The sequence below is a fragment of the Prionailurus viverrinus genome, chromosome C2, assembly GCF_022837055.1.
Source record: "Prionailurus viverrinus isolate Anna chromosome C2, UM_Priviv_1.0, whole genome shotgun sequence".
Lineage (NCBI taxonomy): Eukaryota > Metazoa > Chordata > Mammalia > Carnivora > Felidae > Prionailurus > Prionailurus viverrinus.
Window position 1 is genome coordinate 57,702,494 of NC_062569.1, and position 25,660 is coordinate 57,728,153.

The 25,660-nt window shown below is 36.0% G+C and overlaps 1 long non-coding RNA gene across 2 annotated transcripts in view; it reads left to right on the plus strand.

Annotated features, from left to right (window-relative positions):
- LOC125174398 (uncharacterized) overlaps nt 1-25,660 on the plus strand; it is an 872,840-nt gene that overhangs the window by 779,439 nt on the left and 67,741 nt on the right. For both annotated transcript variants that reach the window (XR_007155439.1, XR_007155440.1), the window contains one exon: nt 6,679-6,755. This is a non-coding gene — a long non-coding RNA (uncharacterized LOC125174398). The remainder of the gene's footprint in view (nt 1-6,678; nt 6,756-25,660) is intronic.

The following is a 25,660-nucleotide window of genomic DNA, read 5'->3' on the forward strand; positions in this document are numbered from 1 at the left end:
TTCCATAATGGTATCTGCATTTCCATCATATTTTATGGATGATTCTCTCATTGCTTCACAAAGTTGAAATAACTCTTACATCTGTAAGCAATAAAAATGAAGAGACAAGACTCATCAATATGGTAGCCAAGCCACCTGAGTCTAGGATCCATAACAGTCAGGAAGGTTTATAATATTAATCGATTCTGTGCCTTTTAAAAAAGTGTTATTAGGGGTGCCTGGGTGGCTCAGTCGGTTGAGCACCCGACTTGGGCTCAGGTCATGATCTCACAGTTGTGAGTTTGAGGCCGGCATCAGGCTCTGTGCAGACCGCTGGGAGCCTTGAGCCTACTTCACATTCTGCGTCTCCCTTCCTCTCTTCCCTTCCCCCAGTCGCGCGCACGCTCTCTCTCTCTCAAAAATAAATAAGCATTAAAAGAGTATTATTAGTTCTTTTAATATCAAAATTAATTTAAAATTTTAAAAATTGAATTTGTTCAAAGACAAGTAGTTATTGATAATGGAAAATAATAATACTAATATGAATATTCTAAGAAACAAAAGAAAGCTCAGTTTTCCTTTCTTCAGGCCAATCTCCAAATTTTAAATATTTCATTAGTACCTTTAACCTCACAAAACTTTTGAAAAGAAACACATTACTTGGCCAGTAAAGTTTATTTTTAAAATCGTCATTAAAGTATGAAAATGGGAGCATACGGAGGTAAAATTTGCTACTGAAAATGTTGGTTTGCAACATGTCAATTACTACTGTTCTTCTACCCATCCTTGAGAGTTCAACCACTGTTTGAACTGTTCCTGAAGTCATATGTAATTATTTGGATTCAAGTGGATGTGCCCTCAGTGAAACCCTCCAAAATTATTGTCCAATGCACTTATTTAAGTATGTAGTCAAACTTTTTTTGTACAATGTAAAAAGATTAAAAAAGTTAATTCACAGTGTTTGATAGTCAACAAGAATACCAGTTTAGTAAAAATAAAAGTTAAGTATCTGAGAGTAATTGGAGATAAGATTTAAAATATAATAGGCTTATTGTATATAGACTTTAACTTACTGGTAATAAAAGCATTGTAGAATTTTCAGAATGGGAATAATGTGATGGATTCAAGTTATTCATTTATTAATGTAAAGGGAATGTATTGAAAAAGAGAAAGAATAAATGTAAATATACGTATGTAATTAGATGGATGGATGGATAGATATGTTCATGACTTTTTTCTAACCAAGTGTTTTGTTTTTCCTTTAGATTATCTTATACTTTTATATCACCAGGCGACATAGCATCTGGTGATATTCTGGGATCATAGGAGAGTTTTAATCAATACTTGCTGAATTGGAAGGAATTGTATTGTTAAATCAAATGCTTTACTGTTAAATCAAAATATCCTTAAGGACTTATTTTCCTGATGATGTGTGGAAAATCTGATTATCTCTGTGAAGATGGAACAGGAATTATATAGATGGATGCACACAAAACCAATATAGACCATCATACATTGAACTGAACAATTGAAGGTTTTTATCTAGGATGCTTACACTTACTACATTAACCTCTGTAATTAAAATGACTTATTTTTATAATACACAATTGAATTTGATAATAACACTAACATGATCAATATAATGGGTGAAATTTGGGTTGATTTGAACATGAAATTACTTGTTTCCTAAGGTTAGGATTAAATTATGACATTCATTTCAAATGGTGATTAAATAAATGAAAATAATCGCCTTCAAACAAAGTTTAAAAATTTATATGCAAATAGACATCAAATGAGATTCTTTAATATTACTTTCTAACATAAGTGGATATATACATACTTCAGATTGTCTTAGTTTTTGGGAAAAGAGTTTTCCATCAGAAAATAATTTTATTTATAGATGAATTCCTGTTTGATTTGTGTATTCTTCTTGATAGACCAATGGGTGCCAGGACTTTGAGGAGTATGATGGGTTGAAAAGTAGCACACAAAGGATATTTGAGAGCAATAAAGCTATTCTTACAAAACTGTAAAGGTGGATACATGACACTAAGTATTTTTTGAAATTCATAGTACAAAGAGTAAACTCTAATGTATAAGAATTAAAAAAAAAAGAGGAACTCAAGGGCACAGGATGAATGTAGACTTTACAAAGGTATCCCCAACTATAAAATGTACGAAATAAGCTTACTAACGGGGGTAAGGAGAAAAGGTGCTGAACCAAGTAACTTCAGAAACGAATGGACATTATATGATTTTACTCATATGTGGAATTTAAGAAATAAAACAGATGGACAGAGGTGGAAATAAAGAAAGAGAGACTCTAACCAGAGTCTCAACTATAGAGATCAAACTGAGGGTTACTGGAGGTGAGGTCGGTGGCAGGATGGGTTCAATGGGTGATGGGCATTAAGAAGGGTACTTGTGATGAGCACCAGGTGTTGTATGGAAGTGATGAATCACTAAATTCTACACCTGAAACTAATATTACACTGTGTTAACTAACTGGAATTTAAATAAAAACTTTAAGAAAAAAAAGAAAAGAATGAGTATTGTTTAAGACTAAAGGCAAAAGAAAATGCACATACGTGCTGTACTCTACTTGATAAAATTGTTTCTTGTGGTATATGGAATACCACTTACAACACTGCTACTCATGTTTACTGGAATAGAACAATCAAATAAATGGATGATAGATGTTGGAAGCACTGTTTATCACTGTTGAACTGACAGTTTCTAAACAAAGAGGGGAGAATAGAATTGCTCAGGTAGTACTAGATTAGAGATGGAGACATCATGTTTACCTTAATATAGAAAAAGTTAATATAGAAATATGTATAGATATTTATAATTTCATATGTATCTACTGGTTAGTACATACACTGTATTTCCTTGTTCTGTCTTTTGACAAGGCCTAGAAGCAACCCCTACCAACAAGCAATGAGTACCAGTGAAAAGAACCAGGGTTTGTTTGGGTTGGTTTTTTGTTTGTTTGTTTGTTTGGATTTGTTTTTTTGTTTTTTTTTTTGTTTTTGTTTTTTGTTTATTTGGATTTTTTTTGTAAATTGATTATTATAGGCTGGAGTGTGGTAGGAAATATACAATAGGAGAGTCTGGGCCTTCTTGAAGTTCCAGAAAATAAGGATCTGCTAAAACGAAAAACCAAAAAACAAACAAAAATGCAAAATATGTCAGAAGAACACAGGAGGCAACTGAAAGAGTCCCCAGTGGCCAAAATACTTTGAGCAACAAAATAAAGTAGTATTAGATTATAACGCAAAATATATGTGTCCACATTCATATAAAAATAATTGAATATGTAAATTGGGGATGTTTTACAAATTTCCCATGCGGAAGAATTTCAAATAATTTATGTAGCTACTCAGGGTATACAATTCATGTATCCAAATAATTTATGCAGCCACCTCTCCATGGGACAGAGCACTACTCCCCGTAGTTTAAATGAGGAGTATTGTATAGTATAAGGTGATTCCTTTGTGTGGAAATCATGTATGGAATGGGGGAAATCACAGTAATTTTACAGTGGAGAAATATCACAAATATTCCCCAGGTGAGGAAGGTTGATGGCAAGAGTGTAAGTCAAACTGATAGCATGTGGTGATGTGTGATTGATAGCATGTGGTGATAAAAATGGCACTTTGCTTCTGTTGTTTTCCCAAAACCTATAACTGGAGTCTACTTATGATAAAACATCAGATAGACCCCAATTGTGAGATATTTCACAAACTATCTGATTAATAGTTTCAAAATTTTCAAGGTGATCAAAACTGATGTAAACTGGGGACAAAGTCATGGCCAAGAGGAGCTTAAGGAGACATCACAACTAAATGAGATATAATGCCTCCTGCTTTGGTTTTCTTCTTCAATATTACTTTGGCTATTTGGGGTCTTTTGTGGTTTCATACAAATTTTAGGATTGTTTGTTCTAGCTTTGAGAAGAATGCTGGTGCAATTGGGGGTAGGGGGGAGAGATGAAAGTGGGTGATGGGCATTGAGGAGGGCACCTGTTGGGATGAGCACTGGGTGTTGTATGGAAACCAATTTGACAATAAATTGTATTTAATTTAAAAAAATAACATAAATAAATAATAAATAAATAAAATATTCAGTTCCTTAGGCAAAAAAAAGTTTTTTAATGAAATAAAATAATAAAGTATATGAGATGTAGTATCCATTGGGGAACTTGGCACTAATGGGGCACTTGGGTGGCTCAGTCAGTTAAGTGTCCAACTCTTGGTTTCAGCTCAGGTCATGATCTCATAGTTTGCCAGTCGGAGCCCCATGTTGGGCTATGCACTGACAGCACAGAGCCTACTTTGGATTCTCTCTTCCCTCTCTCTCTCTGCCTCACACATACCTGTACTCTCTCTATCTCAAAATAAATAAATAAACTTTAAAAATGAGCATTAAGTAAAAACCAAAAAAAAAAAATTAAATAAAATGTGAACTTCAGTTAATAATAATGTTTCACTTTTGATTTGTCAACTGTAACAAATGTACCATACAAATATAAGATGTTGATATAGGGACAATTAGGTACGGGATGTATAGGAAAAAACTTTGCAAATTTTCTGAAAATTTAAAATTACTCTAAAATTAAAAGTTTATTTTGGGGGCACATGGGTGGCTCCGTCAGTCAAACATGCGACTCTTGATTTCAGTTCATGTCATGATCTCAAGGTTGTAAGGTGAAGCCCCACATCGGCTCTGCCTGGGTGTGGAGCCGGCTTAAGAGTCTGTCTCTCCTTCTGCCCCTTCCCTGCTCACACTCGCATGTGTTCTCTTTCTCAAAAAACAAAAAAAAAACCACAAAAGTTAATTTTTAAAAAGGAGTCACTTTCACTTAATACATAAAAAGTTTAATAGCCCATTTAAGCCTAAAAATTTCTCTGTTGTTCAGAAGAATTTATAGTGCTTCTCTCTGAGAATTGTTTTAAAGAAAAAATAATGTGACATGGCTATTCTTATAGTGATAGTCGCAATACCTAAAACAATTATTTGTTGATCAATGAGATCAAATAATTACAATCTTCTTTTTCCTTTTCACACATACCCCCCCCACACACACACACACACATACACACACACACACAAATCCACTAGATCATCTTTTCTATTCACTGCGTTTACGGTAACAGTAAATCCAAAGACCAACTGGGTCAGGCAAAGAAAAAGGTGTTTCAAAATGAGGGAATGGATTCTTTAGAGAATTTGAGGTTCTAGACTGGGATTCAGAATGTTAAGAGTGGGAATGTATATTTGATTGATTAGATAATCTGTGCTTAGGGACTAATAAGAGAGTCAGTACTGAATAAATGTGAGTGTTTGGTGGTTTTGCATGCTTTATCTGATTTTCATTCAGCATATCCAGTATTTGCTTTAAAGAATATATGAGCTTAAAGGAGCCTGTAAATATTTTTATGAAATGTCTATTGTGCATTGGCCTAAACTATGAATGTTTATAAATAAATATATATGTATACACACAAATTAATATATATATATATGTATACATACACATACGCATATATGTGTATACACACACACATGCACAAACACACATGTCATTTACATATCCTTGCTTTGGAATTTGAAGTCTAATATGTGAGACAATGAAAATAATATAAAGAGTAAAAGAGATCAATTTATCCAGAGCTCATTACCAGAAAATGTAGCATACATATTTAGAACTAGGTTACAGCAGTGAAGCCAAGGGGTAGGGATGAGCCAAAATAGAGGGTTTGTATTTTAAAGGTGGACATCTAGGAGGAAGAGGGGGTTTGGGTAAAAAGGTATGGAGACTCTGAGTGACCTATTATTGTTGGGTAAGGAACAGTGTGACTCTGAGGAAGGAATTACAATAAGGGAAAGTAGTTATAGTGATTGTCAGATTTAATCTGTTCAGACAGCAGATAGAATGGGAGTGAGAGACCAGATGTATAGGAGATGGCAGGTATCATTATATTGTAGATTAAAGTTTTGGGTGTGAGGCTGCTTTGAATGATGGCAAGATACAAAGTAATATCTATTGTCATATATGTTTGAATATGGAAGACAATATGGTTGAAGCCAATTTGGTGGGCCAGTTTTGATAACACCCAAGTAAGAGTCCATATGTACTCGTACCTAAAACAACCTGGCTCCTACCTATGTCATGATGTAGTTATCAGTAACATTCCCTTTAACTCTCAAATTTTACTAATTTGAATATAACTTATATGACCATTCTAACTTTGAGCCAAACTCCACAGAAATTAGCTTGAATGGCCAGGAATTTCTAGAATAAAGGATAAAGGAGAGAAGTGGAGGAATTACAAGGTGGTATTTTGAATAGGAGCTGAACAAGGACTTTTGCATGAGAGAGGAAGAGTAACAGTTTGGAAGCCATCCAAGCTTATCTCCTGTTTCTCTTCACCAGAGCTGTTTTTGTGCTAGTCTGGTTTATTCTATGATTTTAGTGCATGGCCTATACTTCATCATGAACTTTATTTATGTTATGCCCCTAACTGAAATATTTTTTTTTCTCTTCCCCTTCCTCAAAACAATTCCCTCAACTGTCCAAAACTCAGTCCAAAAATGACCTCAATAAAATACATTTAAGTAATAGGAGTAAATAGTAATCTAAATTCTGATTTAAGAAGGCTGCAGCATTTAATTTTTGTTGGTCTTGTTTTGCAGAATATATACCAGATTCTGGTGAGCTTCCAGGAAGTTAATAGTCTCCAGTGACTCTTGAAAACTGAAAATGTAGTCTCGTGAGATATATTTGACGCTAATACTTAGTCTCAAACTTAAATACCTGTTCAGCTCAGTATTGAGGTTTTTAAATTTATCCATACACACTCAGCTCTTATCCTTTAATCAAGGATAGAAATTTTACATGCTATATATGGGTTGCTAGGTAGATTTGTATTCAAACTGTAAGGCTTATAAAGTTTATTGTAAACGTGGCCTCTTTTGTGTGTTGCCTCATACAGAAATGATAATGTCTACGTTAATGCCTATATGCTGAGAAAGTTTTCATTAAGCAAACAATAACGATTAAGAAATAAAGATAATATTTTTTAATAAAAAGATGATTGTTGATGTTGGTGTTTGTTTTGGTTTTAGTTTTGCTTTTTTGAGGCGGTGACAAACTTACTCTCTTCACTACTAAATTTTAACCTCTTATCCTTAAAAGTCTTTATCTTTTCTTTTTCTTTTTAATATCATACAATCGGAAGTCAGTTGCCTACCATTAGTAAGGCTCAGAAAGATGAACGTGTCAATGCTTCATGCTGGTTGTTAAACTTTAAGATGATATTTGAGGTGCCTGGGTGGCTCAGTTAGTTAAGTGCCTGACTCTTGATTTTGGTTCAGGTCATGATCTGACAGTCATGAGATCAAGCCCTGCGTTGGGCTCCATGCTCATAATCAGCGTGGAGCCTGCTTGGGATTCTCTCTCTTCCTCTGTTTCTGCCCCTCTCCCGCTCATTCTCTCTCTCTCAAAATAAATAAATAACATTTAAAAAAAAAGAAAACTACATCTGCATTTGAGGGAAATAGGTTATTTAGCACTATGTTTCAGCACTAAAACAAAATTAAGCAATGAAAATAAATTTCCTAATTTGTATCAACTATCTCCAAATTTAGAATAGTCTATACAATTATATAAATGCAGTCTTATTTCTTTGAAAAACAATTTTTAAAGACTATTAACATGTGAATCCTCCTCTTAGAAAGTTGTCTTCAGTATTTAATGATTCATCAATGATTTCTACAAGGGAAATAATCTCACTTGTTTTTATTGGAAACAAATTTCCTTTTCACTAAAGTTGAAAGTAAATGCATGGTCTCCTAGGAAATTAAAACATATGCCTAGACTAAATTATATGGAGTTACTATCTTCTAATCATTATGATCTCCCCTTAATCCACAATTCTATTTTATTAATATCTTTTAGGTTATGTATCAGTTGAAACCCAAATATGTATATGGAATTTTTAATAGAACTATTTAAATTACACAAGTGAGATGACTGGAGAGTTTTAAAGTGACCCAAATGATACATGGGTTAGAATTTATAAATGAACGTCAGTTAAACGTCCGACATCAGCTCAGGTCATGATCTTGTGGTTTGTGAGTTTGAGCCACACGTTGGGGTCTGTGCTGACAGCTGGGACCCTGGAGCCTGCTTCAGATTCTTTGTCTCCCTCTCTATCTGCTCCTCCCCCAATTGTACTCTCTCTCTCTCTCTCTCTCAAAAATAAATAAACCTTAATTTTTTTTTAAATAGAATTTGTCAGATACTACATATTTTCTTTCATAACTAGATATTTCTAGTACTTCTTCTATTTTAAATAAAACTAAGTGAAAATAATGTTCTTAAAACTTTTTTATATCGTGTGTATATATATATATACATATATATAATATAATGTAAAATTCAGCTATTCAAACAGTTGAATAATTGTAACATCAGTTAAGCTTTACCATCTAATGTTTTATTCCATTTTTATTTCTATGAGTATATAATATAACATGTATTTGTGAATGTGTAGCTTTTTGACCATATAGATGGTTCAAAAACCACTGATATTAATTATGGTATCCTTATATTCTTGCTTTTTCTTTGTCCTCAGTTTAAGTTCTTTCAGTATAAGAATTGTGTGACTTTTAGCTTTTCAATATTACATCTTACTATTCACAGGTTTTTCCTAATGAGTCATAAAGTTTGTAAATTTATTATTTGTTCATATATTTTGACCTCTGGCCAAATTGTTAGCAATGCCAGAATTCTAAATGTAATCTTGATAATCTTGACATTTTGATAGTATTGGCTTTGGGATGCAAATGGAGAAGGCTAATTTCCAGGTGTTATTCCCAGAGAAACCATTGGAAGTTGTAAAGTCTAGCAAAAGAAGCAAGATATATTTTGGAGAGGTGACGTCAAGATTGAATAATAAGGATTTTCTTAAAGTGTTATTAACATATCTTCATATTCACATGTGATACCTGCTATGAGTCTGCATCAACTAATCATATATGGTTAATTGTATTCTTTTGAATATTTTGAAAAATATATTTAAATACAAAAGATCTTGCTCATTAATTTGCTCTATAAAGTTGTAATTGAATATTTGAAGTACTTACTTTGAATTTAGTGAAACTAAATTTTCAAATACATCTTTAAACATTACAGAATGATGACAGACCCTGTAAAATACTATTATTTACTTTCACTTATGTAAATTACTTTAGAAAGTATTCAATATTAATGAATAGCTCTGTAACTTTAAATGACAATAAAATAATATAGGTAAGTAGTTTAGAGCATATACTAGACATTTCAATCAGCTAAACTTGAGAGTTAGTCTCATTTCAGCCATGTTGTACCTGTGTGTTGTTTGCCGGGTTTTCTACACCACTTAAAATGTGAAAATAATTGTGTTCCAGAAGGGTCTTTTTTTTTCTTTAATGATTATACTGAGTGATGGATAATAATCACTTGGCCCAATGCTGGCACATGTTTAATACTCAAAGGCAATTCATTTTCATCATTCTTATTTTATTGCTACTAGTATTATTAAATCTATTATCTTAGTCATTCTTGGCATGTTTCTATTTATTTTTTTCTTATTAATATTCATATTTCCATGCTTCTGTATATGACAGTTAAGTTTTGATTATCAGACATTATAAATTTTATGTTATTAGATCTAAGAGCTTTTGTGTTCTCTTAAATGTTTTTGAATTTTGTTCTAGAATTTACTTAGTTATTTGAAAACAATTTGATGCTTTTGATGCTTGCCTTTAAGCTTTGTTGGATGATCCCAAAACAGCCTTTAATCGATGGTTAATTTGGTCCCACCACTAAGGATTTTACTTGGTAGTTTATGTTTCAGAACTTTCTACTCTAGTTGCTCAGAACATGAACTATCCTCAGCTCTGTGTGCTCTCTAGTGATTGTTCTGCCTGTTTCTTTCCAATAGTCCTTCTCTTGTTATGAGATGACTCCTCATAAGTAGTTGCCAATCAATACTTAGATGAAATTATGAGAAAAATCCTCTGCATATTTTAGGAACTCCCTCTGTGCATTAAGTCTCTCTTCTCTGGCAGTCTGCCTCATGAATTGTAACCACTTTGTCCTCCTGAACTCTATACTGCTTGTCTTCTCAACTTAGGGAAATCAGCAGGTTCCATCTGCATATTCTGTCCCTGCATTTCTGCCTGGAAATTTTCTCCAAGAATTGAGCTGGGACAGTCTTAGGGATCTCCTTATTTTTTCCCCCTTCTCTCAGAGATTACTATCCTGAGATGCCCATTGCAGAGAGAGGTCCAATGGGAGGGTTGGGAGGAGGGTTCATATACTTTGTATCCTCCTTCTCCTTTCTTTTTTTTCCTTTTTCTCCTTCTCCTTCAACATTTTTCTTTCATAATCTCATTACCCAGAAGTCTGTATTTTTGTTAAAGATTTTTGCACATGGAAATTTCATAAGTAACTCATTTTTATTCTATTTTATTTTATTATTTTCAGGTTTTATCTTTATTACTTCTTTGTTCAGGTTAAAAAAAAAATCCCTGAGGTGTTCTTAGAGACATATTGTAACTTTGTACCTATTCTACAAAAAATGTGAAATTCTGGCCAGATTATGTTAAAAGCTGACTTCTATTTTGTGATTATAGTCAGTTTTTAAAGGCCCAGGCATTACCTTTGGAGCCATCCGGGATCCTAAAATAGTTGTGTGAGTCCCCAAGTATAATCTATTTCTCCCTTGACAGTAGTGGAGATGGGTTTCTGATCTTCTTAGCATGTTTTTCTCTTCATTTTAATGAGGCTTAGGAAAAAATAAATAAACTTAGGTAGTCAATAGTTATATTGACCCAGAAATTTCAGAATTATTTTACATCTCTGTCATGAGTTATGTACCACATAGAACCACATTCAAGACTAAGACATATTCCCTCAGCTGCCAGTATTGTCTGCTGATGGCTTAAGCTGAGTGCCACTCTAAGAATTTCCTTCTTAAAAGGAACTGTCCTACCCAAGGTCACGCCTTCTCTCTAAGGTGGTCCTTGTCTGATGCCTGGTGCCATAGGACAGGCTTCTTGTCTCGATTCAAGCCGGCTCTGAAGGACCACGTGAGTTTCAGAGATTTGCCCTTGAATCCTCTGAGGAGCCTCTTACAGCAACTTCATTGCCGATGAATTGTTTCCCCCACTCCCTCATAGGTGTTGTTGCAAAGTGTGCAAGCAAAAATTCATTTCAGTGTCTGTTTCCTTTAGAGTTTAATCAACTAACAAAAACTGTTTAATCAACTTTTATATCAAATCTATCATGCTTAAATTTTCTGGTCTGCAGTCCTTATGTGTATATGTTTATCTGTATTTTCACCCACTTTCCCAACTTTGCTCCAAAGTTTTGTATATAATCTTCCTTTTCCCCAAAGAATCCAATGGATTAATTACCCTTCTTCACGACTCTTCTAACCTTATACATTCATTTCATCTTAAAAACATTCTTACTCTATCCTTCATTACCTTTCAGTTATCACCCTCATTCACACCCCTCACAAACTTTTGCAGAAAGTAGTTTGCACTCTCTCTCCCTACAATCTAATTTTCACAGCCACCTGTGTTGAAAATGCCCACTCTAGGAAAGTGACAAGTAAAAAAAAAGTAAAAAAGTAACTTCTTACTAAAATAAATAGATAATTTTAGCATTTTGATTGATTTCTCCGTAGCAGGAATAGTTCACTATTTCCTTTACTATGAAGCTCTTTCTTCCCGTCTTTCTAAAACAATCCCCTTTTCTTCTGTACACTTTTTCTCAGTATTCTTAACTCTTTTTTTCCATTTCCATTCCATAAATGCTGGCATTCCTCAAGGTCTGGCCATGTTGCTTTCCCCTGCTCATCCTATGCAGTCAAATAACTGACTATAACCTATATGCTGATGACACTCACATCTATACCATTTGTCTAAATCTCACACCTGGGTTCCAGATTCAAATGTCCAATTAAAATTTACCAACTCCAATTTGGTGTTCATGGACATCTCACAATTAACATGCCAAAAACTGTTTCATCATTCTCTCTCCCAGACATAAACATTTTTTTAATTACCTACTGCAGTATATGGTGGCAACATTTTGTACAGTTACTCAAATAGGATTGTTGTAAAATATCATCCCTCCTTTCTTTTCTAATCAATCACTAAGGCATATCAACAACTGAATTAGCTATCAAGTCTGCCTCCCTTAGTTTTTTTCTTGTAATACTGTTTAAAATTAAGTTCTGAGATTTTCTTTTACTTAAATTACTACCCATGCCTACATCTTTTCTAATTCTCCAACACATTCTCAGTACTATTATCAAGTTATTTATTTCCTAATATTCAAAATTACTCCTATGAATAAAATCTTACTGTTACTTCATTTCATTCAGGAGCAAGTGAAGCCACCAGACTTCACTGTATCTGTCACATGTATGCCTTTTAAAAAAACTTGTGATAAGAACACATAATATGAGATCTACCCTCTTAAATTTTAAGTGCACAGTATACTATATTGTACATAGTATTTCACAACAGATCTCTAGAATGTATTCATCTTGCATTATGTCAAGAAGTTGAACATCAACTCCCTGTTTCCTCCTTTCTCCAACTCTTAGCAACTGCCATTTTACACTCTGTTTCCATGAGTTTGACTAGTTTAGATAATTCTTTTAGGTGTAATTATACAGTAATTGTCCTTCCATGACTAGCCTGTTTCACTTAGATAATGTCCTCAAAGCCCATACATGTTGTAGTACATGATAAGATTTGTTTCTTTTTTTAAAGTGAATATTCCACTATTATTAAATATTGTATGTAAATATTATATTTTTTCATCCATTCATCTGTTAATGGAAATTTAGATTGTTTCCATATCTCCCATTCTTGGGAATAATGCTGCAGTTAACAGGGGAACACACATATCTTTTCAAAGTATTAATATCAATTATTTTCGATATATACTTAGAAGTAGGATGCTGGATCTTATGCTAATTCTATTTTTTAATTTTTTTAGGAACTTGCAGTCCATTTTTCATAATGGCTGAATCATTTTACATTCCCATATACAGTGTACAAGCGGTTCCAATTTCTCCACATCTGAAGATGGACACTTGTAGTTTTTTTTTTAAGATAGCCACCTTAACAAATATGAGGTGATATTTCATTATCGTTTTATTTGCATTCCCCTGTTTAGGGATGATGAACATCTTTTCATATGCCTGTTTGCCATTTTTATGTTTTCTTTTGAGAGATACCTATTCAGCTTCTTTGCTCATTTTTTAATTAATTGGGTAATTTATTTTTTTTTTACTTTTGCTAATGAATTATAGGAGTTTCATATTTTTTTCAATATTAATCTCATCAGATGTATGGTGTGCAAATATATTGTCCCATTCTGTAGGTTGCCTTTGCACTTTGTTGATGGTTTCCTACTATGTGCAGAAGCTTTTTAGTTTGATGCAGTCCCATTTACCTGATTGTGTTTTTGTTACTTGTGTTTTTGTTATCCTATATGAGAAATCATCGCCCAAACCAAAGTTATAAAGCTTTTCCCCTAAGTTTTCTTGTAGGCATTTTACAATTAGGTCATATTTTTAAATATTTAATCCACTTTGAGTTGTTTTTATATGGTATAAAATAAAGGTCCAGTTTCATTATTTCCCATGTGGATATTCAGTTTTCCATTCATTAAAAAGACTCTCCTTTCCTAATTGTGCATTTTGACACTTATGTCAGTTGAATCTACATGTGTGGATTTATTTCTGGGTTTTCTATTCTGTTCCATTGGTCTATATGTCTGTTTCTATGCTAGTATCATACTATCTTGATTACTATATCTTTGCAATACATTTTTAAATCAAGAAATGTGATGCTTTCACCTTTGTACTTCTTTCTTCAGATTGCTTTGGCTATTCTGAGTCTCTTGTGGTTTCATACGAATTTTAGCATTGTTTTTTTCTATTTCTATAAAAAATGCCATTGGGACTTTTAAAAATATTTTTTAATATTTATGTTAGAGAGAGAGACAAAGAGAGAGAGAGAGAGAGAAGCAGAGAGAGAAAGGAAGACAGAGGATCTGATGCAGTACTCGAATTCATGAACCACGAGATCGTGACCTGAGCTGAAGTCAGACACTTAACCAACTGAGCCACCCAGGCGCCCAAAAAATGCCATTGGGATTTTGATAAGGTGTTCTTTGTACTTGTATATTGGTTTAAGTAGTATGGATATTTTTATAGATATTAAAAAATTATTATAAGGAATTGGTTTGCAAAATTGTTGGGGCTGGATAAGCAAGTCTGAAATCCACAGAGAGGGACACCAGGAAGTGGGCATCACAAGCAGGCTGGAACTCACAGGCACAGACTGAAGCTGTTATGAGTGGCATAAATATTTTAATATTATTAAATCTTCCAATCCATGAACATGGGATGTTTTTTCCATTTTTAATTTTTTTATCACTGTTGTGTAGTTTTCACTGTTCAAGTCTTTTAATTCATTATTTATTTATTTTTAAGCATTTTATTCTTTTTGATGCTACTGTAAATGGAATTTTTTTTTTTCAACATTTATTTATTTTTGGGACAGAGAGAGACAGAGCATGAACGGGGGAGGGGCAGAGAGAGAGGGACACACAGAATCAGAAACAGGCTCCAGGCTCTGAGCCATCAGCCCAGAGCCTGACGCGGGGCTCGAACTCACGGGCAGCGAGATCGTGACCTGGCTGAAATCGGACGCTTAACCGACTGCGCCACCCAGGCGCCCCATGTAAATGGAATTTTTTTATGTTTATTTTGAGAGAGAGAGAAAGACAGAGAGAGAGCAGGGGAAGGGTAGAGAGAGAGGGAGAGAGAGAACCACACTGCCAATGCAGAGCCCAGCATGGGGCTCAATTGTAGAAACCATGAGATCATGACCTGAGCCAAAATCAAGAGTCAGATGTTTAATCAACTGAGCCACCCAGGCACCCCTGGAATTGTTTTTTTTTTTTTAACTAAATAATAACTATTCTTTCAGATACCTCATTGTTAGTATATAGAAATGCAACTGACTTTTAAAATTATATCCTGTCACTACACTGAATTTATTAGTCCCAACAACTTTTTAATGGAGTTTTTAGGGTTTCCTACACATAAAATCATACTGTATGCAAGCAGAGATAACTTTACTTTTTCCTTTACATGCCTTTTATTTCTTTCTTTTGTGTGTGTGTGTGTGTGTGTGTGTGTGTGTGTGTGTGGGAGAGAGAGAGAGAGAGAGAGATTGCATATTACTGGTCTGACTAGGTCTGACCAGTATTACTGGTCTGAGTAGTATTCTGTTGAATAGAAGTGGTGAGAATGGGCATTCTTGCCTTGTTTTGATCTTAGAGGAAAAGCTTTTAGTATCCTACCATTGAATATGATGTGAGCTGTGGACTTTTCTTACATGGACTTTATTATATTGAGACAAATTCCTTCTATACCTCATTTGTTGATAGGTTTTTGTTTTAATCATAAAAGTATATTGAACTTTGTAAAATGCTTTTTCTGCCTCTATTAGATGATCCTGTTATTATCCTTGCGTTTGTTAATTAGTGTGTAACATAAATTGATTTGTATACGTTAATTTTATTTTAGAGTTTGTATATTGTAATAAGATATGATAAAACCCTGGAGCATGGGACAGGGTCTTGGAACTTAGGCTAATGTGTGGACCCTTTCCATATCCTTTGTCTCCCTGTGAAGGATTCTTAACTGCCTATTCCTTCACTCTCTAGTGTCACAGGACCACCCAGCTTCCCAGTTCCAAATCCCCACCTAAACACTGACACTTTTGATTTTCAGCCTGGGCTCTAGCTCTGCGAGGGCCAGGGTTGGGTTCACACATTCCCCAGAGGCTGGAGAGGATGCATAGTAGCAGTGGTTCTATCTCAGCCAGCCATCATTCACCCAGATACCTAGGCACCTATTGTGTTCCAACACAGAGGTTGCAATATTCTTAGGGGTCATTCATCTATTGTGTATTCTTGCATGGGGCCTGTAGGAAGGAGAGATGACTGACTCACTTCCCCACCTTGGCAGGGAAAAGGCTTTATTAGTCAGCAGTGATTGGTAGAAGATGAACTTGGCAACCTTCGCACAAAGCATGTGTGTGTGCCTCCCCATACCTACTCCCATGGGTCTAGACTTTCCCATGAATATCTTGTGCATAAAAACACTCTTCATCAGGCTGCCTCACTGCCTAGAGGGACCACTATTCCTCCTTTCCAACTTCTGAATCTAGCTTGTGTTTGTTCATTCTAGTCAACTCAAGGCACCCTGTGGAGATGAATGATGAAATATGGATTGCATAATTTTGATGATTCCATATATGTGTACAATGCTCTGATACTTTCATTTGAAACTGACATGGTACAATATAAAGATATATATTTTACATAATTTATATATTTTTATAATTATATATTTATATAATTATGTGTAATTTATATTATATGTTATATAATATAAATAGATTTATGCTCATGTGAATAGCCTAAGTTTTTAATTTCTCTTTACTTTGAAAAATATTAAAAACCAATCAAAATACACCATGGCAAAGTTGAGAAAGACTGCAAAAGAAAGGAAATTTTTTTTGTACTTGTAATAGCAGTTCTCAGTAATGATTAAAAGTATTTACTTCAGGAAGAAGCTGAGGCTTAGAGAGATTCAGTAATTTTATCAAGATCACATATGTTACATAGAGGTATCAGAAAACAAGGTAGTCTGATTCAAAAGCATATGCTCTCGGGGCACCTGGGTGGCGCAGTCGGTTAAGCGTCCGACTTCAGCCAGGTCACGATCTCGCCGTCCGTGAGTTCGAGCCCCGCGTCAGGCTCTGGGCTGATGGCTCAGAGCCTGGAGCCTGTTTCTGATTCTGTGTGTCCCTCTCTCTCTGCCCCTCCCCCGTTCATGCTCTGTCTCTCTCTGTCCCCCCAAAAAAATAAATAAACGTTTAAAAAAAATTTAAAAAAAAAACAAAAGCATATGCTCTCAAACACTGTACCATATTTAATCCCTCATGGTTAAACTGGAGGGTGATGATGATGATGATGATGTTCATGATGATGATGCTATCACTACCACTGATAAAAATAATGATAATGGTGATATATACAATATTTACTATGTTTGAGCCATTGACCTGACAGCATTACTTATGTTATTTCATTTAATTCTCATGTCAGCTACACTAGGGGAGGTGCTATTATTATCATCTCTATTTTCACAGATGAGAAAACTGAAGCAAGAAGTTAAATAAATTGCCCATTTTATAATTAGCAAAAAGAAGAGTCAAAATTTGAATATGTATAGTCAGCATCTAAAGTATATTCTAAATCATTTAAGTGACAAAATACATGCATAGACTAACAAATAAGAATTTCTGTCTGTATCCTATATGGCTCACACACATTATAAATAAAAATATATTTTAGTGGTACCTGTGTGGCTCAGTTGGTTGAGCGTCCAACACTTGATTTGGGTTCAGGTCATGATCACAGGGTTGTGGGATAGAATCCTGTGTCATGGTCTGTGCTAAGCGTGGAGCCTGCTTAGGATTTTCTCTCTCTCCTTCTGCCCCTCTCATCCCCCTCATGCTCTCTCTCTGTATAAAATTAAAAAATCAAAAACCACAAAAATATATTCTTTTATGTATCCTTATTATTTAACTTAATGGGAAAGCAATTTGATTTGTGTTATCTTGATTTTGGTTGCTATCTGCAGTCTTATAGTCATATAGTGACCATGGATAAATGGAGTAGATAATGATCATCTTTATGTAGATATCTGTATCAACAGATTAGCAAGTGAGACATAGCCTGTAATTCTGAGTCTCTGTGTAGATTTTCAAAGGATTTGGCCATCCTCTTTCTTCCTCACATCCAAATTTATTTTTGAAATTAATTTGACAGATGTCCAATTATCCAATGTGGTAATTCAATTATGAAAATAGGTCTCATTATTTTTGGTTCCTTTTAAGATATCAAAATAAAGAGAACAGAAGGATTTTAGTGTACTATTTACTATGGTGTGGTGAGTTTCTAATTAAAATTATTTTAGCTCTGAAAACCATGACTTGAATTCATTTCATAGAGCATAAGGATAGAAAGAAACAAGAACAACTTTATAACTGTCACCCCTACAGTAACAATTGCATCTGAAAGTTCTTGGCACAGTATGAATATCCAACAACAGTTCCTCAATTCTTTACTTTCTCAGTTTTTGCTAGTGTCAGGTTTATAAAGAATTTTTAATCCTACCATCTCTGGATAGTGCCAGAAGTAAAACTGCATAATGTTAGCCCTGGAAAGAAAATCTCAGATTCCTAAATTAAAAATCTTCCATTTCCAGGTAGAGATTTGATGTATAAAGTGATGTGTATCCTTACTAACTTGATAGCATTTTCTAGTGGTAAAAACGAAAGTTGGAAACTTACATTTTTCAGTCCCAAATGGTAGAAATAATCATAGCATGGAACTCATAGGATACTAAACATTCTCTGCTCGAGTCTTCAAAGCATCCAGATAAATAAGTGCCCTCTTTCTATATTCTTGACTAAGAGTACCTTTATGGGTGGTTTTATTTTGCTTTCTGACATGTTGCTGTGATTCCATCAATCAAATGGCATATAAAGGATTATTTTTTTTCTCCTGTTTTCTGATAATTTTAAACATTTCAGTTTTATTTTTTCCACGGAGTTTCCCATTTGTCATAGTAAATATATTTTATTTTTTTTGTTTTTTTGTTTTTTTGTTTTTTTTTGTTTTGTTTTGTTTTTTGGTTTTTTTTTTTTTTTGAAATTTATTGACAAATTAGTTTCCATACAACACCCAGTGCTCATCCCAAAAAGTGCCCTCCTCAATACCCATCACCCACCCTCTCCTCCCTCCCACCCCCCATCAACCCTCAGTTTGTTCTCAGTTTTTAACAGTCTCTTATGCTTTGGCTCTCTCCCACTCTAACCTCTTTTTTTTTTTTTTCCTTCCCCTCCCCCATGGGTTCCCGTTAAGTTTCTCAGGATCCACATAAAAGTGAAACCATATGGTATCTGTCTTTCTCTGTATGGCTTATTTCACTTAGCATCACACTCTCCAGTTCCATCCACGTTGCTACAAAAGGCCATATTTCATCCTTTCTCATTGCCACGTAATATTCCATTGTGTATATAAACCACAATTTCTTTATCCATTCATCAGTTGATGGGCATTTAGGCTCTTTCCATAATTTGGCTATTGTTGAGAGTGCTGCTATGAACATTGGGGTACAAGTGGCCCTATGCATCAGTACTCCTGTATCCCTTGGGTAAATTCCTAGCAGTGCTATTGCTGGGTCATAGGGTAGGTCTATTTTTAATTTTCTGAGGAACCTCCACACTGCTTTCCAGAGTGGCTGCACCAATTTGCATTCCCACCAACAGTGCAAGAGGGTTCCCGTTTCTCCACATCCTCGCCAGCATCTATAGTCTCCTGATTTGTTCATTTTGGCCACTCTGACTGGTGTGAGGTGATACCTGAGTGTGGTTTTGATTTGTATTTCCCTGATAAGGAGCGACGCTGAACATCTTTTCATGTGCCTGTTGGCCATCCGGATGTCTTCTTTAGAGAAGTGTCTATTCATGTTTTCTGCCCATTTCTTCACTGGGTTATTTGTTTTTCGGGTGTGGAGTTTGGTGAGCTCTTTATAGATTTTGGATACTAGCCCTTTGTCCGATATGTCATTTGCAAATATCTTTTCCCATTCTGTTGGTTGCCTTTTAGTTTTGTTGGTTGTTTCCTTGGCTGTGCAGAAGCTTTTTATCTTCATAAGGTCCCAGTAATTCACTTTTGCTTTTAATTCCCTTGCCTTTGGGGATGTGTCCAGTAAGAGATTGCTACGGCTGAGGTCAGAGAGGTCTTTTCCTGCTTTCTCCTCTAAGGTTTTGATGGTTTCCTGTCTCACATTTAGGTCCTTTATCCATTTTGAGTTTATTTTTGTGAATGGTGTGAGAAAGTGGTCTAGTTTCAACCTTCTGCATGTTGCTGTCCAGTTCTCCCAGCACCATTTGTTAAAGAGGCTGTCTTTTTTCCATTGGATGTTCTTTCCTGCTTTGTCAAAGATGAGTTGGCCATACGTTTGTGGGTCTAGTTCTGGGGTTTCTATTCTATTCCATTGGTCTATGTGTCTGTTTTTGTGCCAATACCATGCTGTCTTGATGATGACAGCTTTGTAGTAGAGGCTAAAGTCTGGGATTGTGATGCCTCCTGCTTTGGTCTTCTTCTTCAAAATTCCTTTGGCTATTCGGGGCCTTTTGTGGTTCCATATGAATTTTAGGATTGCTTGTTCTAGTTTCGAGAAGAATGCTGGTGCAATTTTGATTGGGATTGCATTGAATGTGTAGATAGCTTTGGGTAGTATTGACATTTTGACAATATTTATTTTTCCAATCCATGAGCAGGGAATGTCTTTCCATTTCTTTAAATCTTCTTCAATTTCCTTCATAAGCTTTCTATAGTTTTCAGCATACAGATCCTTTACATCTTTGGTTAGATTTATTCCTAGGTATTTTATGCTTCTTGGTGCAATTGTGAATGGGATCAGTTTCTTTATTTGTCTTTCTGTTGCTTCATTGTTAGTGTATAAGAATGCAACTGATTTCTGTACATTGATTTTGTATCCTGCAACTTTGCTGAATTCCTGTATCAGTTCTAGCAGATTTTTGGTGGAGTCTATCGGATTTTCCATGTATAATATCATGTCATCTGCAAAAAGCGAAAGCTTGACTTCATCTTTGCCAATTTTAATGCCTTTGATTTCCTTTTGTTGTCTGATTGCTGATGCTAGAACTTCCAGCACTATGTTAAACAGCAGCGGTAAGAGTGGGCATCCTTGTCGTGTTCCTGATCTCAGGGAAAAAGCTCTCAGTTTTTCCCCGTTGAGGATGATGTTAGCTGTGGGCTTTTCATAAATGGCTTTTATGATCTTTAAGTATGTTCCTTCTATCCCGACTTTCTCAAGGGTTTTTATTAAGAAAGGGTGCTGGATTTTGTCAAAGGCCTTTTCTGCATCGATTGACAGGATCATATGGTTCTTCTCTTTTTTTTTGTTAATGTGATGTATCACGTTGATTGATTTGTGAATGTTGAACCAGCCCTGCATCCCAGGAATGAATCCCACTTGATCATGGTGAATAATTCTTTCTATATGCCGTTGAATTCGATTTGCTAGTATCTTATTGAGAATTTTTGCATCCATATTCATTAGGGATATTGGCCTGTAGTTCTCTTTTTTGACTGGGTCTCTGTCTGGTTTAGGAATCAAAGTAGTACTGGCTTCATAGAATGAGTCTGGAAGTTTTCCTTCCCTTTCTATTTCTTGGAATAGCTTGAGAAGGATAGGTATTATCTCTGCTTGAAACGTCTGGTAGAACTCCCCTGGGAAGCCATCTGGTCCTGGACTCTTATTTGTTGGGAGATTTTTGATAACCGATTCAATTTCTTCGCTGGTTATGGGTCTGTTCAAGCTTTCTATTTCCTCCTGATTGAGTTTTGGAAGAGTGTGGGTGTTCAGGAATTTGTCCATTTCTTCCAGGTTGTCCAATTTGTTGGCATATAAGTTTTCATAGTATTCCCTGATAATTGTTTGTATCTCTGAGGGATTGGTTGTAATAATTCCATTTTCATTCATGATTTTATCTATTTGGGTCATCTCCCTTTTCTTTTTGAGAAGCCTGGCTAGAGGTTTGTCAATTTTGTTTATTTTTTCAAAAAACCAACTCTTGGTTTCGTTGATCTGCTCTACAGTTTTTTTAGATTCTATATTGTTTATTTCTGCTCTGATCTTTATTATTTCTCTTCTTCTGCTGGGTTTAGGCTGCCTTTGCTGTTCTGCTTCTAGTTCCTTTAGGTGTGCTGTTAGATTTTTTATTTGGGATTTTTCTTGTTTCTTGAGATAGGCCTGGATTGCAATGTATTTTCCTCTCAGGACTTCTTCGCTGCGTCCCAAAGCGTTTGGATTGTTGTATTTTCATTTTCGTTTGTTTCCATATATTTTTTAATTTCTTCTCTAATTGCCTGGTTGACCCACTCATTCGTTAGTAGGGTGTTCTTTAACCTCCATGCTTTTGGAGGTTTTCCAGACTTTTTTCTGTGGTTGATTTCAAGCTTCATAGCATTGTGGTCTGAAAGTAAGCATGGTATAATTTCAATTCTTGTAAACTTATGAAGGGCTGTTTTGTGACCCAGTATATGATCTATCTTGGAGAATGTTCCATGTGCACTCGAGAAGAAAGTATATTCTGTTGCTTTGGGATGCAGAGTTCTAAATATATCTGTCAAGTCCATCTGATCCAATGTCTCATTCAGGGCCCTTGTTTCTTTATTGACCGTGTGTCTAGATGATCTATCCATTTCTGTAAGTGGGGTGTTAAAGTCCCCTGCAATTACCACATTCTTCTCAATAAGGTTGCTTATGTTTATGAGTAATTGTTTTATATATTTGGGGGCTCCGGTATTCGGCGCATAGACATTTATAATTGTTAGCTCTTCCTGATGGATAGACCCTGTAACTATTATATAATGTCCTTCTTCATCTCTTGTTACAGCCTTTAATTTAAAGTCTAGTTTGTCTGATATAAGTGTGGCTACTCCAGCTTTCTTTTGGCTTCCAGTCGCATGATAAATAGTTCTCCATCCCCTCACTCTCAATCTAAAGGTGTCCTCAGGTCTAAAATGAGTCTCTTGTAGACAGCAAATAGATGGGTCTTGTTTTTTTATCCATTCTGATACCCTATGTCTTTTGGTTGGCGCATTTAATCCATTTACATTCAGTGTTATTATAGAAAGATACGGGTTTAGAGTCATTGTGATGTCTGTATGTTTTATGCTTGTAGTGATGTCTCTGTGACTTTGTCTCACAGGGTCCCCCTTAGGATCTCTTGTAGGGCTGGTTTAGTGGTGACAAATTCCTTCAGTTTTTGTTTGTTTGGGAAGACCTTTATCTCTCCTTCTATTCTAAATGACAGACTTGCTGGATAAAGGATTCTTGGCTGCATATTTTTTCTGTCTAGCACCCTGAAAATCTCGTGCCAATTCTTTCTGGCCTGCCAAGTTTCAAAAGAGAGATCAGTCACGAGTCTTATAGGTCTCCCTTTATATGTGAGGGCACGTTTACCCCTTGCTGCTTTCAGAATTTTCTCTTTATCCTTGTATTTTGCCAGTTTCACTATGATATGTCGTGCAGAAGATCGATTCAAGTTACGTCTGAAGGGAGTTCTCTGTGCCTCTTGGATTTCAATGCCTTTTTCCTTCCCCAGTTCAGGGAAGTTCTCAGCTATTATTTCTTCAAGTACCCCTTCAGCACCTTTCCCTCTCTCTTCCTCCTCTGGGATACCAATTATGCGTATATTATTTCTTTTTAGTGTATCACTTAGTTCTCTAATTTTCCCCTCATACTCCTGGATTTTTTTTATCTCTCTTTTTCTCAGCTTCCTCTTTTTCCATAACTTTATCTTCTAGTTCACCTATTCTCTCCTCTGCCTCTTCAAGCCGAGCTGTGGTGGTTTCCATTTTGTTATGCATTTCGTTTAAAGCGTTTTTCAGCTCCTCGTGACTGTTCCTTAGTCCCTTGATCTCTGTAGCAAGAGATTCTCTGCTGTCCTGTATACTGTTTTCAAGCCCAGCAATTAATTTTATGACTATTATTCTAAATTCACTTTCTGTTATATTATTTAAATCCTTTTTGATCAGCTCATTAGCTGTTGTTATTTCCTGGAGATTCTTCTGAGGGGAATTCTTCCGCTTGGTCATTTTGGATAGTCCCTGGAGTGGTGAGGACCTGCAGGGCACTTCCCCTGTGCTGTGGTGTATAACTGGAGTTGGTGGGCGGGGCCGCAGTCAGACCTGATGTCTGCCCCCAGCCCACCGCTGGGGCCACAGTCAGACTGGTGTGTGCCTTTTCTTCCCCTCTCCTAGGGTCGGGATTCACTGTGGGGTGGTGTGGCTCGTCTGGGCTACTTGCACCCTGCCAGGCTTGTGATGCTGGGGATCTGGCGTATTAGCTGGGGTGGGTAGGCAAGGTGCACGGGGGCAGGAGGGGCAGACTTAGATCGCTTCTCCTTAGGTGATCCACTTCAGGAGGGGCCCTGTGGCAGCGGGAGGGAGTCAGATCTGCTGCCAGAGGTTTGGCTCAGCAGAAGCGCAGAGTTGGGTGTTTGCTCGGATCGAGCAAGTTCCCTGGCAGGAACTGGTTCTCTTTGGGATTTTGACTGGGGGATGGGCGGGGGAGATGGCGCTGGCGAGCGCCTTTGTTCCCCACCAAACTGAGCTCTGTCGTCCGGGAGCTCAGCAGCTCTCCCTCCCTTTGTCCTCCAGCCTTCCCGCTTTCCGAGCAGAGCTGTTAACTTATGACCTCCCAGACGCTAAGTCGCGCTTGCTTTGGGAACACAGTCCGTCAGGCCCCTCCGCTTTTGCAAGCCAGACTCGGGGGCTCTGTTTGGCCGGCGAGCCGCCCCTCCGCCCCGGCTCCCTCCCGCCAGTCCGTGGAGCGCGCACCGCCTCGCCGCCCTTCCTACCCTCTTCCGTGGGCCTCTCGTCTGGGTTTGGCTCCGGCGACTCCTATCTGCTAATCCTCTGGCGGTTTTCTGGGTTATTTAGGCAGGTGTAGATGGAATCTAAGTGATCAGCAGGACGAGCAGTGAGCCCAGCGTCCTCCTAAGCCGCCATCTTGCAAAACCTCCCGTAAATATATTTTAAAGGAAGGAATTAGTACACATGTAAGTCCAAAAAGTCAATAATATTAAATATTATATAATATATTGAGATAAAAAGAGAAATATGTAAAGAATTAAGCTTATTTACTAAGTTTTGGAGAATTTAAGATGACTAAATAAAAATCTGATATTATCCCATATATGGAACATCTCTGTTCTAACCACTCAAACTATTACTTTCTTCTGATAATAGAATAGTTGTTCCCCATTTGTTTTAGGTGAAAATAACTCATCCTTTTGTGCCAAGAGTAGATATATGACCTAGTCCTTGACCATCACTGCACAATTCTCCCATAGACAAAGAGATTAGTTCAAATTCCAACCTAAATCAAACCAATACATCTCAACTGTTTTCTTGAGGTTATATGGAAATAATTACTTTCTCTCTATTGAGGTTGTTCACTGTAGGGATAAGCCTACATCATAAATTCTACCATCATAAATTTTACCACAATTTAATTTTTTTCTCCCTTGCAAGTAAAATTCAAAAGCAAAAACCTAATTTAACAGTAAATCTAGTATTAATCATGCAGTGTATTATGTACATGGAATGCTTATAAGAATATGAATGAATAAGTGAAGATATATTTTTTTTGTAAAATAGGATTCTAGAAGGAGCAACATTTTGTTATGGATTTAATGTTTATGTCTTTACAAAATTCATAAGCTGAAACCCTGTTCTCCAATGTGATGATATTTGGAGATGGGCTTTTGAGAGATAATTAGAGTTAGATGAGATCATGAGAGTGGTCCCTGCTCTTGTGGCATCAGTGTCCATATAAAAGTAAAGACAGTAAAGTACAGGTAGTTGAGAGCTTGCTCTTTCTCTGCCATGTGAGGACACAACAAGAAGTTGGCC